Source organism: Heterodontus francisci, unplaced genomic scaffold, assembly GCF_036365525.1.
Source record: "Heterodontus francisci isolate sHetFra1 unplaced genomic scaffold, sHetFra1.hap1 HAP1_SCAFFOLD_701, whole genome shotgun sequence".
Lineage (NCBI taxonomy): Eukaryota > Metazoa > Chordata > Chondrichthyes > Heterodontiformes > Heterodontidae > Heterodontus > Heterodontus francisci.
This window is the reverse complement of record NW_027140629.1, coordinates 105,887-120,000: the sequence shown is the minus strand read 5'-3', so window position 1 is coordinate 120,000 and position 14,114 is coordinate 105,887.

Sequence of the window (14,114 nt, the reverse complement as noted above, 5' to 3'; positions counted from 1 at the left end):
CCGGTTTATGATTTGCCCCCGTCGTCAGATTGACAAAGAGTCTGGTTATTCAGTTGTCCAAATGTTGTAAATTGGTTACTGAGTTGTCACTTCAACTTTTGGCCACGGTTGGCTGCAATGAGTCTTGCCGGGCTTAATAGTCGGCGTGGGGGGGGGGGGGTGACTTTGCGAAGGCTAGCAGTGGGCAGAACCGGTTTATGATTTGCTCCCGTCGTCAGATTGACAAAGAGTCTGGTTAATCAGTTGTCCAAATGTTGTAAATTGGTTAATGAGTTGTCACTTCAACTTTTGGCCGCGGTTGGCTACAATGAGTCTTGCCGGGCTTAATAGTCGGCGTGGGGGTGAATTTGCGAAGGTGGCCGTGTTTGTATGCATGTTTGCCGGCGTGTTTAGGAAGGTTGGGTGGGTGGGTGGTTGTGTGGGCGCCGTGGTCTGAGGGCACATCCTGTGGGATGTGGGAGGCGGGGGAAGGAGAGCGCCCTTGGTGCGTGTGTCTAGGCGATGCATTGCGGAAGGATGGGCGGGTGGGGCCGGGCGTGTGGGTTCCCGACTTATCGGTGAACCATTTGCTACTGCGGGGCCAAAGCAAAAGGGAAAGCATAAGGGCGCAGGCTGCCCTCTGCGGGACAGGTCCGGCCCTGACGCCGGTTTACGATTTCTCCGGTAAAGCACCTGTCGGGTGGCGACCGGAGGGTCTTTGCAGGGCCTGGATCTCCGAGCCCGTGGGACAGGCGGGAAAGGGTGGCGGCAGCCGGTTGAAGTCCCGACCCTGGGCAGCCTCCCGGTCTTACCTCCATAACTTCGGCGAGGAGGGTCCGATCCCCGCGCGGTCGACGGCAGGCGGTAGGGCTCGGAGGGGCGCGGCCTGGTCCGCGAGTGCCCCGGCGCCGCCCCTCTGCCCGTCCGAGGGACAGTAGGAAATGGCCATACCGCTTTCCGGCCGATTGCCGCCGGACGTCCGGCCGCATTCGCTCGGTCTGCGCGGCCGGCGGTAGCCGGGGGCGAGGGGCATCGGGCGGTGGCGGAACCAGGCCGGCCCGACCGCTGGGGGCCGCCCGGGCGACGTTTGAATCTGTCGGGTCGGACCGCCGAATCCCGCGGGATTTCGGGATCGAATCTGCGGGTGGAATCGGCACCTCGTCCCGCTGTCCGGTTCCCCCCGGTCGACTGCAACGGGTTTCCGAGGCCCGTCGGTCAGGCGCGGTTCGCTCCGCAATCCGCCGGCCGATCGGCACCGGGCGGGGCTCTACGGAAAGAGGGGACCCTCCCGCGTCGAGTGCCGGCGCACCGACCCCGCAGGCTGACCGGGAAGGTGAAGACTCACCCCGCTGAATGCCCGGCCCCGGCTACCCTCCGGCTCCGGGGCCATAACTTCGGGGAGGGAGGTCCGATCCCCGCGCGGTCGACGGCAGGCGGTAGGGCTCGGAGGGGCGCGGCCTGGTCCGCGAGTGCCCCGGCGCCGCCCCTCTGCCCGTCCGAGGGACAGTAGGAAATGGCCATACCGCTTTCCGGCCGATTGCCGCCGGACGTCCGGCCGCATTCGCTCGGTCTGCGCGGCCGGCGGTAGCCGGGGGCGAGGGGCATCGGGCGGTGGCGGAACCAGGCCGGCCCGACCGCTGGGGGCCGCCCGGGCGACGTTTGAATCTGTCGGGTCGGACCGCCGAATCCCGCGGGATTTCGGGATCGAATCTGCGGGTGGAATCGGCACCTCGTCCCGCTGTCCGGTTCCCCCCCCGTCGACTGCAACGGGTTTCCGAGGCCCGTCGGTCAGGCGCGGTTCGCTCCGCAATCCGCCGGCCGATCGGCACCGGGCGGGGCTCTACGGAAAGAGGGGACCCTCCGGCGTCGAGTGCCGGCGCACCGACCCCGCAGGCTGACCGGGAAGGTTAAGACTCACCCCGCTGAATGCCCGGCCCCGGGCACCCTCCGGCGCCGGGGCCATAACTTCGGGGAGGGAGGTCCGAGCTCCGCGCGGTCGACGGCAGGTGAAAGGGGCCGGTGCGCCGCGGAAGGCGACAGCAGTCCCGTCAGGCTGCACCTCTGCTCGGGCGAACGGCGTCAGGAAAAGGGGAGAGCACTTCCCCACCGATAGCTCCGGAACGCCCGGACCCATTGGCCCGCGGCACCGGTGGCTGCTAGAGGGCCTCCGGCGCCGTCAGCCGGGGTACGTCCCAGGCCGGCCGGACGGCGGGCAGCCGGAGGCAACGGCCTGGAACGGAGCCAGACTTGAGTCGTTCCGTGTGCCGTGGGCAAAAAGGCAGGGCTGCGGGTCAGCGCAGTTTGGCAAACCTAGCCGCAAGTGCGGGAAGGGCGGAGGAGCACACGGACGCCGCCTTCCCAAACTGAGCCCAAAGTGCCCAGGCATGCCCCCTTGATCTCGCCTAATCAGTGAGCCCAAAATAATTTCAGAGTGTGGAAACCTGATCCAAAAAGGTCGAAAAGAACGGCCAGAGATCAAGTCCGAAAGGGGAAATCAGTAACAAGCAAGCAGAGTAATCATTAACCAAAAAGCGCAAAATTATGTTAAAAGTGTGAAATCATTAACCAAAAACTCGAAAATAATGTCCAGAGACCAAGTCCGAAAGTACAAATAATTAACCAGTAAGCAGAGTCATCATTAACCAAAAATCGCAAAAGTAAGTAAAAAGTGTGAAATCATTAACCAAAAATCGCAAAAGTAAGTAAAAAGTGTGAAATCATTAACCAAAAACTCGAAAATAATGTCCAGAGACTAAGTCCGAAAGGGCAAATGGTTAACCAGTAAGCAGAGTAATCATTAACCAAAAATCGCAAAAGTAAGTAAAAAGTGTGAAATCATTAACCAAAAATCGCAAAAGTAAGTAAAAAGTGTGAAATCATTAACCAAAAACTCGAAAATAATGTCCAGAGACCAAGTCCGAAAGGGCAAATGGTTAACCAGTAAGCAGAGTAATCATTAACCAAAAAGGGCAAAAGTAAGTAAAAAGTATGAAATCATTAACCAAAAAGCACAAAATTAAGTTAAAAGTGTGAAATCATTAACCAAAAAGTCGAAAATAATCTCCAGAGACTAAGTGCGAAAGGGCAAATGGTTAACCAGTAAGCAGAGTAATCATTAACCAAAAATCGCAAAAGTAAGTAAAAAGTGTGAAATCATTAACCAAAAACTCGAAAATAATGTCCAGAGACCAAGTCCGAAAGGGCAAATGGTTAACCAGTAAGCAGAGTAATCATTAACCAAAAAGGGCAAAAGTAAGTAAAAAGTATGAAATCATTAACCAAAAAGCACAAAATTAAGTTAAAAGTGTGAAATCATTAACCAAAAAGTCGAAAATAATCTCCAGAGACTAAGTGCGAAAGGGCAAATGGTTAACCAGTAAGCAGAGTCATCATTAACCAAAAATCGCAAAAGTAAGTAAAAAGTGTGAAATCATTAACCAAAAACCCGAAAATAATGTCCAGAGACTAAGTCCAAAAGGGCAAATGGTTAACCAGTAAGCAGAGTAATCATTAACCAAAAATCGCAAAAGTAAGTAAAAAGTGTGAAATCATTAACCAAAAACTCGAAAATAATCTCCAGAGACTAAGTGCGAAAGGGCAAATGGTTAACCAGTAAGCAGAGTAATCATTAACCAAAAATCGCAAAAGTAAGTAAAAAGTGTGAAATCATTAACCAAAAACCCGAAAATAATGTCCAGAGACTAAGTCCGAAAGGGCAAATAATTAACCAGTAAGCAGAGTAATCATTAACCAAAAATCGCAAAAATATGTTAAAAGTGTGAAATCATTAACCAAAAACTCGAAAATAATGTCCAGAGACTAAGTCCGAAAGGGCAAATGGTTAACCAGTAAGCAGAGTAATCATTAACCAAAAATCGCAAAAGTAAGTAAAAAGTGTGAAATCATTAACCAAAAACCCGAAAATAATGTCCAGAGACTAAGTCCGAAAGGGCAAATGGTTAACCAGTAAGCAGAGTAATCATTAACCAAAAATCGCAAAAGTAAGTAAAAAGTGTGAAATCATTAACCAAAAACTCGAAAATAATGTCCAGAGACTAAGTCCGAAAGGGCAAATGGTTAACCAGTAAGCAGAGTAATCATTAACCAAAAGGCGCAAAAGTAAGTAAAAAGTATGAAATCAGTAACCAAAAAGCGCAAAAATATGTTAAAAGTGTGAAATCATTAACCAAAAACTCGAAAATAATGTGCAGAGACTAAGTCCGAAAGGGCAAATAATTAACCAGTAAGCAGAGTAATCATTAACCAAAAAGCGCAAAAATATGTTAAAAGTGTGAAATCATTAACCAAAAACTCGAAAATAATGTCCAGAGACTAAGTCCGAAAGGGCAAATAATTAACCAGTAAGCAGAGTAATCATTAACCAAAAAGCGCAAAAGTAAGTAAAAAGTGTGAAATCATTAACCAAAAAGTCGAAAATAATGCCCAGAGACTAAGTCCGAAAGGGCAAATGGTTAACCAGTAAGCAGAGTAATCATTAACCAAAAATCGCAAAAGTAAGTAAAAAGTATGAAATCAGTAACCAAAAAGCGCAAAAATATGTTAAAAGTGTGAAATCATTAACCAAAAAGTCGAAAATAATGCCCAGAGACTAAGTCCGAAAGGGCAAATGGTTAACCAGTAAGCAGAGTAATCATTAACCAAAAGGCGCAAAAGTAAGTAAAAAGTATGAAATCAGTAACCAAAAAGCGCAAAAATATGTTAAAAGTGTGAAATCATTAACCAAAAACTCGAAAATAATGTGCAGAGACTAAGTCCGAAAGGGCAAATAATTAACCAGTAAGCAGAGTAATCATTAACCAAAAATCGCAAAAATATGTTAAAAGTGTGAAATCATTAACCAAAAACTCGAAAATAATGTCCAGAGACTAAGTCCGAAAGGGCAAATGGTTAACCAGTAAGCAGAGTAATCATTAACCAAAAATCGCAAAAGTAAGTAAAAAGTGTGAAATCATTAACCAAAAACTCGAAAATAATCTCCAGAGACTAAGTCCGAAAGGGCAAATGGTTAACCAGTAAGCAGAGTAATCATTAACCAAAAATCGCAAAAGTAAGTAAAAAGTATGAAATCAGTAACCAAAAAGCGCAAAAATATGTTAAAAGTGTGAAATCATTAACCAAAAACTCGAAAATAATGTGCAGAGACTAAGTCCGAAAGGGCAAATAATTAACCAGTAAGCAGAGTAATCATTAACCAAAAATCGCAAAAATATGTTAAAAGTGTGAAATCATTAACCAAAAACTCGAAAATAATGTCCAGAGACTAAGTCCGAAAGGGCAAATGGTTAACCAGTAAGCAGAGTAATCATTAACCAAAAATCGCAAAAGTAAGTAAAAAGTGTGAAATCATTAACCAAAAACTCGAAAATAATCTCCAGAGACTAAGTCCGAAAGGGCAAATGGTTAACCAGTAAGCAGAGTAATCATTAACCAAAAATCGCAAAAGTAAGTAAAAAGTATGAAATCAGTAACCAAAAAGCGCAAAAATATGTTAAAAGTGTGAAATCATTAACCAAAAACTCGAAAATAATGTGCAGAGACTAAGTCCGAAAGGGCAAATAATTAACCAGTAAGCAGAGTAATCATTAACCAAAAATCGCAAAAATATGTTAAAAGTGTGAAATCATTAACCAAAAACTCGAAAATAATGTCCAGAGACTAAGTCCGAAAGGGCAAATGGTTAACCAGTAAGCAGAGTAATCATTAACCAAAAATCGCAAAAGTAAGTAAAAAGTGTGAAATCATTAACCAAAAACTCGAAAATAATCTCCAGAGACTAAGTCCGAAAGGGCAAATGGTTAACCAGTAAGCAGAGTAATCATTAACCAAAAATCGCAAAAGTAAGTAAAAAGTGTGAAATCATTAACCAAAAACTCGAAAATAATCTCCAGAGACTAAGTGCGAAAGGGCAAATGGTTAACCAGTAAGCAGAGTAATCATTAACCAAAAATCGCAAAAGTAAGTAAAAAGTGTGAAATCATTAACCAAAAACCCGAAAATAATGTCCAGAGACTAAGTCCGAAAGGGCAAATAATTAACCAGTAAGCAGAGTAATCATTAACCAAAAATCGCAAAAATATGTTAAAAGTGTGAAATCATTAACCAAAAACTCGAAAATAATGTCCAGAGACTAAGTCCGAAAGGGCAAATGGTTAACCAGTAAGCAGAGTAATCATTAACCAAAAATCGCAAAAGTAAGTAAAAAGTGTGAAATCATTAACCAAAAACCCGAAAATAATGTCCAGAGACTAAGTCCGAAAGGGCAAATGGTTAACCAGTAAGCAGAGTAATCATTAACCAAAAATCGCAAAAGTAAGTAAAAAGTGTGAAATCATTAACCAAAAACTCGAAAATAATGTCCAGAGACTAAGTCCGAAAGGGCAAATGGTTAACCAGTAAGCAGAGTAATCATTAACCAAAAGGCGCAAAAGTAAGTAAAAAGTGTGAAATCATTAACCAAAAACCCGAAAATAATGTCCAGAGACTAAGTCCGAAAGGGCAAATGGTTAACCAGTAAGCAGAGTAATCATTAACCAAAAATCGCAAAAGTAAGTAAAAAGTGTGAAATCATTAACCAAAAACTCGAAAATAATGTCCAGAGACTAAGTCCGAAAGGGCAAATGGTTAACCAGTAAGCAGAGTAATCATTAACCAAAAGGCGCAAAAGTAAGTAAAAAGTATGAAATCAGTAACCAAAAAGCGCAAAAATATGTTAAAAGTGTGAAATCATTAACCAAAAACTCGAAAATAATGTGCAGAGACTAAGTCCGAAAGGGCAAATAATTAACCAGTAAGCAGAGTAATCATTAACCAAAAAGCGCAAAAATATGTTAAAAGTGTGAAATCATTAACCAAAAACTCGAAAATAATGTCCAGAGACTAAGTCCGAAAGGGCAAATAATTAACCAGTAAGCAGAGTAATCATTAACCAAAAAGCGCAAAAGTAAGTAAAAAGTGTGAAATCATTAACCAAAAAGTCGAAAATAATGCCCAGAGACTAAGTCCGAAAGGGCAAATGGTTAACCAGTAAGCAGAGTAATCATTAACCAAAAATCGCAAAAGTAAGTAAAAAGTATGAAATCAGTAACCAAAAAGCGCAAAAATATGTTAAAAGTGTGAAATCATTAACCAAAAAGTCGAAAATAATGCCCAGAGACTAAGTCCGAAAGGGCAAATGGTTAACCAGTAAGCAGAGTAATCATTAACCAAAAGGCGCAAAAGTAAGTAAAAAGTATGAAATCAGTAACCAAAAAGCGCAAAAATATGTTAAAAGTGTGAAATCATTAACCAAAAACTCGAAAATAATGTGCAGAGACTAAGTCCGAAAGGGCAAATAATTAACCAGTAAGCAGAGTAATCATTAACCAAAAATCGCAAAAATATGTTAAAAGTGTGAAATCATTAACCAAAAACTCGAAAATAATGTCCAGAGACTAAGTCCGAAAGGGCAAATGGTTAACCAGTAAGCAGAGTAATCATTAACCAAAAATCGCAAAAGTAAGTAAAAAGTGTGAAATCATTAACCAAAAACTCGAAAATAATCTCCAGAGACTAAGTCCGAAAGGGCAAATGGTTAACCAGTAAGCAGAGTAATCATTAACCAAAAATCGCAAAAGTAAGTAAAAAGTATGAAATCAGTAACCAAAAAGCGCAAAAATATGTTAGAAGTGTGAAATCATTAACCAAAAACTCGAAAATAATGTGCAGAGACTAAGTCCGAAAGGGCAAATAATTAACCAGTAAGCAGAGTAATCATTAACCAAAAATCGCAAAAATATGTTAAAAGTGTGAAATCATTAACCAAAAACTCGAAAATAATGTCCAGAGACTAAGTCCGAAAGGGCAAATGGTTAACCAGTAAGCAGAGTAATCATTAACCAAAAATCGCAAAAGTAAGTAAAAAGTGTGAAATCATTAACCAAAAACTCGAAAATAATCTCCAGAGACTAAGTCCGAAAGGGCAAATGGTTAACCAGTAAGCAGAGTAATCATTAACCAAAAATCGCAAAAGTAAGTAAAAAGTATGAAATCAGTAACCAAAAAGCGCAAAAATATGTTAAAAGTGTGAAATCATTAACCAAAAACTCGAAAATAATGTGCAGAGACTAAGTCCGAAAGGGCAAATAATTAACCAGTAAGCAGAGTAATCATTAACCAAAAATCGCAAAAATATGTTAAAAGTGTGAAATCATTAACCAAAAACTCGAAAATAATGTCCAGAGACTAAGTCCGAAAGGGCAAATGGTTAACCAGTAAGCAGAGTAATCATTAACCAAAAATCGCAAAAGTAAGTAAAAAGTGTGAAATCATTAACCAAAAACTCGAAAATAATCTCCAGAGACTAAGTCCGAAAGGGCAAATGGTTAACCAGTAAGCAGAGTAATCATTAACCAAAAATCGCAAAAGTAAGTAAAAAGTGTGAAATCATTAACCAAAAACTCGAAAATAATCTCCAGAGACTAAGTCCGAAAGGGCAAATGGTTAACCAGTAAGCAGAGTAATCATTAACCAAAAATCGCAAAAGTAAGTAAAAAGTGTGAAATCATTAACCAAAAACTCGAAAATAATCTCCAGAGACTAAGTGCGAAAGGGCAAATGGTTAACCAGTAAGCAGAGTAATCATTAACCAAAAATCGCAAAAGTAAGTAAAAAGTGTGAAATCATTAACCAAAAACCCGAAAATAATGTCCAGAGACTAAGTCCGAAAGGGCAAATAATTAACCAGTAAGCAGAGTAATCATTAACCAAAAATCGCAAAAATATGTTAAAAGTGTGAAATCATTAACCAAAAACTCGAAAATAATGTCCAGAGACTAAGTCCGAAAGGGCAAATGGTTAACCAGTAAGCAGAGTAATCATTAACCAAAAATCGCAAAAGTAAGTAAAAAGTGTGAAATCATTAACCAAAAACCCGAAAATAATGTCCAGAGACTAAGTCCGAAAGGGCAAATGGTTAACCAGTAAGCAGAGTAATCATTAACCAAAAATCGCAAAAGTAAGTAAAAAGTGTGAAATCATTAACCAAAAACTCGAAAATAATGTCCAGAGACTAAGTCCGAAAGGGCAAATGGTTAACCAGTAAGCAGAGTAATCATTAACCAAAAGGCGCAAAAGTAAGTAAAAAGTGTGAAATCATTAACCAAAAACCCGAAAATAATGTCCAGAGACTAAGTCCGAAAGGGCAAATGGTTAACCAGTAAGCAGAGTAATCATTAACCAAAAATCGCAAAAGTAAGTAAAAAGTGTGAAATCATTAACCAAAAACTCGAAAATAATGTCCAGAGACTAAGTCCGAAAGGGCAAATGGTTAACCAGTAAGCAGAGTAATCATTAACCAAAAGGCGCAAAAGTAAGTAAAAAGTATGAAATCAGTAACCAAAAAGCGCAAAAATATGTTAAAAGTGTGAAATCATTAACCAAAAACTCGAAAATAATGTGCAGAGACTAAGTCCGAAAGGGCAAATAATTAACCAGTAAGCAGAGTAATCATTAACCAAAAAGCGCAAAAATATGTTAAAAGTGTGAAATCATTAACCAAAAACTCGAAAATAATGTCCAGAGACTAAGTCCGAAAGGGCAAATAATTAACCAGTAAGCAGAGTAATCATTAACCAAAAAGCGCAAAAGTAAGTAAAAAGTGTGAAATCATTAACCAAAAAGTCGAAAATAATGCCCAGAGACTAAGTCCGAAAGGGCAAATGGTTAACCAGTAAGCAGAGTAATCATTAACCAAAAATCGCAAAAGTAAGTAAAAAGTATGAAATCAGTAACCAAAAAGCGCAAAAATATGTTAAAAGTGTGAAATCATTAACCAAAAAGTCGAAAATAATGCCCAGAGACTAAGTCCGAAAGGGCAAATGGTTAACCAGTAAGCAGAGTAATCATTAACCAAAAGGCGCAAAAGTAAGTAAAAAGTATGAAATCAGTAACCAAAAAGCGCAAAAATATGTTAAAAGTGTGAAATCATTAACCAAAAACTCGAAAATAATGTGCAGAGACTAAGTCCGAAAGGGCAAATAATTAACCAGTAAGCAGAGTAATCATTAACCAAAAATCGCAAAAATATGTTAAAAGTGTGAAATCATTAACCAAAAACTCGAAAATAATGTCCAGAGACTAAGTCCGAAAGGGCAAATGGTTAACCAGTAAGCAGAGTAATCATTAACCAAAAATCGCAAAAGTAAGTAAAAAGTGTGAAATCATTAACCAAAAACTCGAAAATAATCTCCAGAGACTAAGTCCGAAAGGGCAAATGGTTAACCAGTAAGCAGAGTAATCATTAACCAAAAATCGCAAAAGTAAGTAAAAAGTATGAAATCAGTAACCAAAAAGCGCAAAAATATGTTAAAAGTGTGAAATCATTAACCAAAAACTCGAAAATAATGTGCAGAGACTAAGTCCGAAAGGGCAAATAATTAACCAGTAAGCAGAGTAATCATTAACCAAAAATCGCAAAAATATGTTAAAAGTGTGAAATCATTAACCAAAAACTCGAAAATAATGTCCAGAGACTAAGTCCGAAAGGGCAAATGGTTAACCAGTAAGCAGAGTAATCATTAACCAAAAATCGCAAAAGTAAGTAAAAAGTGTGAAATCATTAACCAAAAACTCGAAAATAATCTCCAGAGACTAAGTCCGAAAGGGCAAATGGTTAACCAGTAAGCAGAGTAATCATTAACCAAAAATCGCAAAAGTAAGTAAAAAGTATGAAATCAGTAACCAAAAAGCGCAAAAATATGTTAAAAGTGTGAAATCATTAACCAAAAACTCGAAAATAATGTGCAGAGACTAAGTCCGAAAGGGCAAATAATTAACCAGTAAGCAGAGTAATCATTAACCAAAAATCGCAAAAATATGTTAAAAGTGTGAAATCATTAACCAAAAACTCGAAAATAATGTCCAGAGACTAAGTCCGAAAGGGCAAATGGTTAACCAGTAAGCAGAGTAATCATTAACCAAAAATCGCAAAAGTAAGTAAAAAGTGTGAAATCATTAACCAAAAACTCGAAAATAATCTCCAGAGACTAAGTCCGAAAGGGCAAATGGTTAACCAGTAAGCAGAGTAATCATTAACCAAAAATCGCAAAAGTAAGTAAAAAGTGTGAAATCATTAACCAAAAACTCGAAAATAATCTCCAGAGACTAAGTGCGAAAGGGCAAATGGTTAACCAGTAAGCAGAGTAATCATTAACCAAAAATCGCAAAAGTAAGTAAAAAGTGTGAAATCATTAACCAAAAACCCGAAAATAATGTCCAGAGACTAAGTCCGAAACGGCAAATAATTAACCAGTAAGCAGAGTAATCATTAACCAAAAATCGCAAAAATATGTTAAAAGTGTGAAATCATTAACCAAAAACTCGAAAATAATGTCCAGAGACTAAGTCCGAAAGGGCAAATGGTTAACCAGTAAGCAGAGTAATCATTAACCAAAAATCGCAAAAGTAAGTAAAAAGTGTGAAATCATTAACCAAAAACCCGAAAATAATGTCCAGAGACTAAGTCCGAAAGGGCAAATGGTTAACCAGTAAGCAGAGTAATCATTAACCAAAAATCGCAAAAGTAAGTAAAAAGTGTGAAATCATTAACCAAAAACTCGAAAATAATGTCCAGAGACTAAGTCCGAAAGGGCAAATGGTTAACCAGTAAGCAGAGTAATCATTAACCAAAAGGCGCAAAAGTAAGTAAAAAGTGTGAAATCATTAACCAAAAACCCGAAAATAATGTCCAGAGACTAAGTCCGAAAGGGCAAATGGTTAACCAGTAAGCAGAGTAATCATTAACCAAAAATCGCAAAAGTAAGTAAAAAGTGTGAAATCATTAACCAAAAACTCGAAAATAATGTCCAGAGACTAAGTCCGAAAGGGCAAATGGTTAACCAGTAAGCAGAGTAATCATTAACCAAAAGGCGCAAAAGTAAGTAAAAAGTATGAAATCAGTAACCAAAAAGCGCAAAAATATGTTAAAAGTGTGAAATCATTAACCAAAAACTCGAAAATAATGTGCAGAGACTAAGTCCGAAAGGGCAAATAATTAACCAGTAAGCAGAGTAATCATTAACCAAAAAGCGCAAAAATATGTTAAAAGTGTGAAATCATTAACCAAAAACTCGAAAATAATGTCCAGAGACTAAGTCCGAAAGGGCAAATAATTAACCAGTAAGCAGAGTAATCATTAACCAAAAAGCGCAAAAGTAAGTAAAAAGTGTGAAATCATTAACCAAAAAGTCGAAAATAATGCCCAGAGACTAAGTCCGAAAGGGCAAATGGTTAACCAGTAAGCAGAGTAATCATTAACCAAAAATCGCAAAAGTAAGTAAAAAGTATGAAATCAGTAACCAAAAAGCGCAAAAATATGTTAAAAGTGTGAAATCATTAACCAAAAAGTCGAAAATAATGCCCAGAGACTAAGTCCGAAAGGGCAAATGGTTAACCAGTAAGCAGAGTAATCATTAACCAAAAGGCGCAAAAGTAAGTAAAAAGTATGAAATCAGTAACCAAAAAGCGCAAAAATATGTTAAAAGTGTGAAATCATTAACCAAAAACTCGAAAATAATGTGCAGAGACTAAGTCCGAAAGGGCAAATAATTAACCAGTAAGCAGAGTAATCATTAACCAAAAATCGCAAAAATATGTTAAAAGTGTGAAATCATTAACCAAAAACTCGAAAATAATGTCCAGAGACTAAGTCCGAAAGGGCAAATGGTTAACCAGTAAGCAGAGTAATCATTAACCAAAAATCGCAAAAGTAAGTAAAAAGTGTGAAATCATTAACCAAAAACCCGAAAATAATGTCCAGAGACTAAGTCCGAAAGGGCAAATGGTTAACCAGTAAGCAGAGTAATCATTAACCAAAAATCGCAAAAGTAAGTAAAAAGTGTGAAATCATTAACCAAAAACTCGAAAATAATGTCCAGAGACTAAGTCCGAAAGGGCAAATGGTTAACCAGTAAGCAGAGTAATCATTAACCAAAAGGCGCAAAAGTAAGTAAAAAGTATGAAATCAGTAACCAAAAAGCGCAAAAATATGTTAAAAGTGTGAAATCATTAACCAAAAACTCGAAAATAATGTGCAGAGACTAAGTCCGAAAGGGCAAATAATTAACCAGTAAGCAGAGTAATCATTAACCAAAAATCGCAAAAATATGTTAAAAGTGTGAAATCATTAACCAAAAACTCGAAAATAATGTCCAGAGACTAAGTCCGAAAGGGCAAATGGTTAACCAGTAAGCAGAGTAATCATTAACCAAAAATCGCAAAAGTAAGTAAAAAGTGTGAAATCATTAACCAAAAACTCGAAAATAATCTCCAGAGACTAAGTCCGAAAGGGCAAATGGTTAACCAGTAAGCAGAGTAATCATTAACCAAAAATCGCAAAAGTAAGTAAAAAGTATGAAATCAGTAACCAAAAAGCGCAAAAATATGTTAAAAGTGTGAAATCATTAACCAAAAACTCGAAAATAATGTGCAGAGACTAAGTCCGAAAGGGCAAATAATTAACCAGTAAGCAGAGTAATCATTAACCAAAAATCGCAAAAATATGTTAAAAGTGTGAAATCATTAACCAAAAACTCGAAAATAATGTCCAGAGACTAAGTCCGAAAGGGCAAATGGTTAACCAGTAAGCAGAGTAATCATTAACCAAAAATCGCAAAAGTAAGTAAAAAGTGTGAAATCATTAACCAAAAACCCGAAAATAATGTCCAGAGACTAAGTCCGAAAGGGCAAATGGTTAACCAGTAAGCAGAGTAATCATTAACCAAAAATCGCAAAAGTAAGTAAAAAGTGTGAAATCATTAACCAAAAACTCGAAAATAATGTCCAGAGACTAAGTCCGAAAGGGCAAATGGTTAACCAGTAAGCAGAGTAATCATTAACCAAAAGGCGCAAAAGTAAGTAAAAAGTATGAAATCAGTAACCAAAAAGCGCAAAAATATGTTAAAAGTGTGAAATCATTAACCAAAAACTCGAAAATAATGTGCAGAGACTAAGTCCGAAAGGGCAAATAATTAACCAGTAAGCAGAGTAATCATTAACCAAAAATCGCAAAAATATGTTAAAAGTGTGAAATCATTAACCAAAAAGTCGAAAATAATGCCCAGAGACTAAGTCCGAAAGGG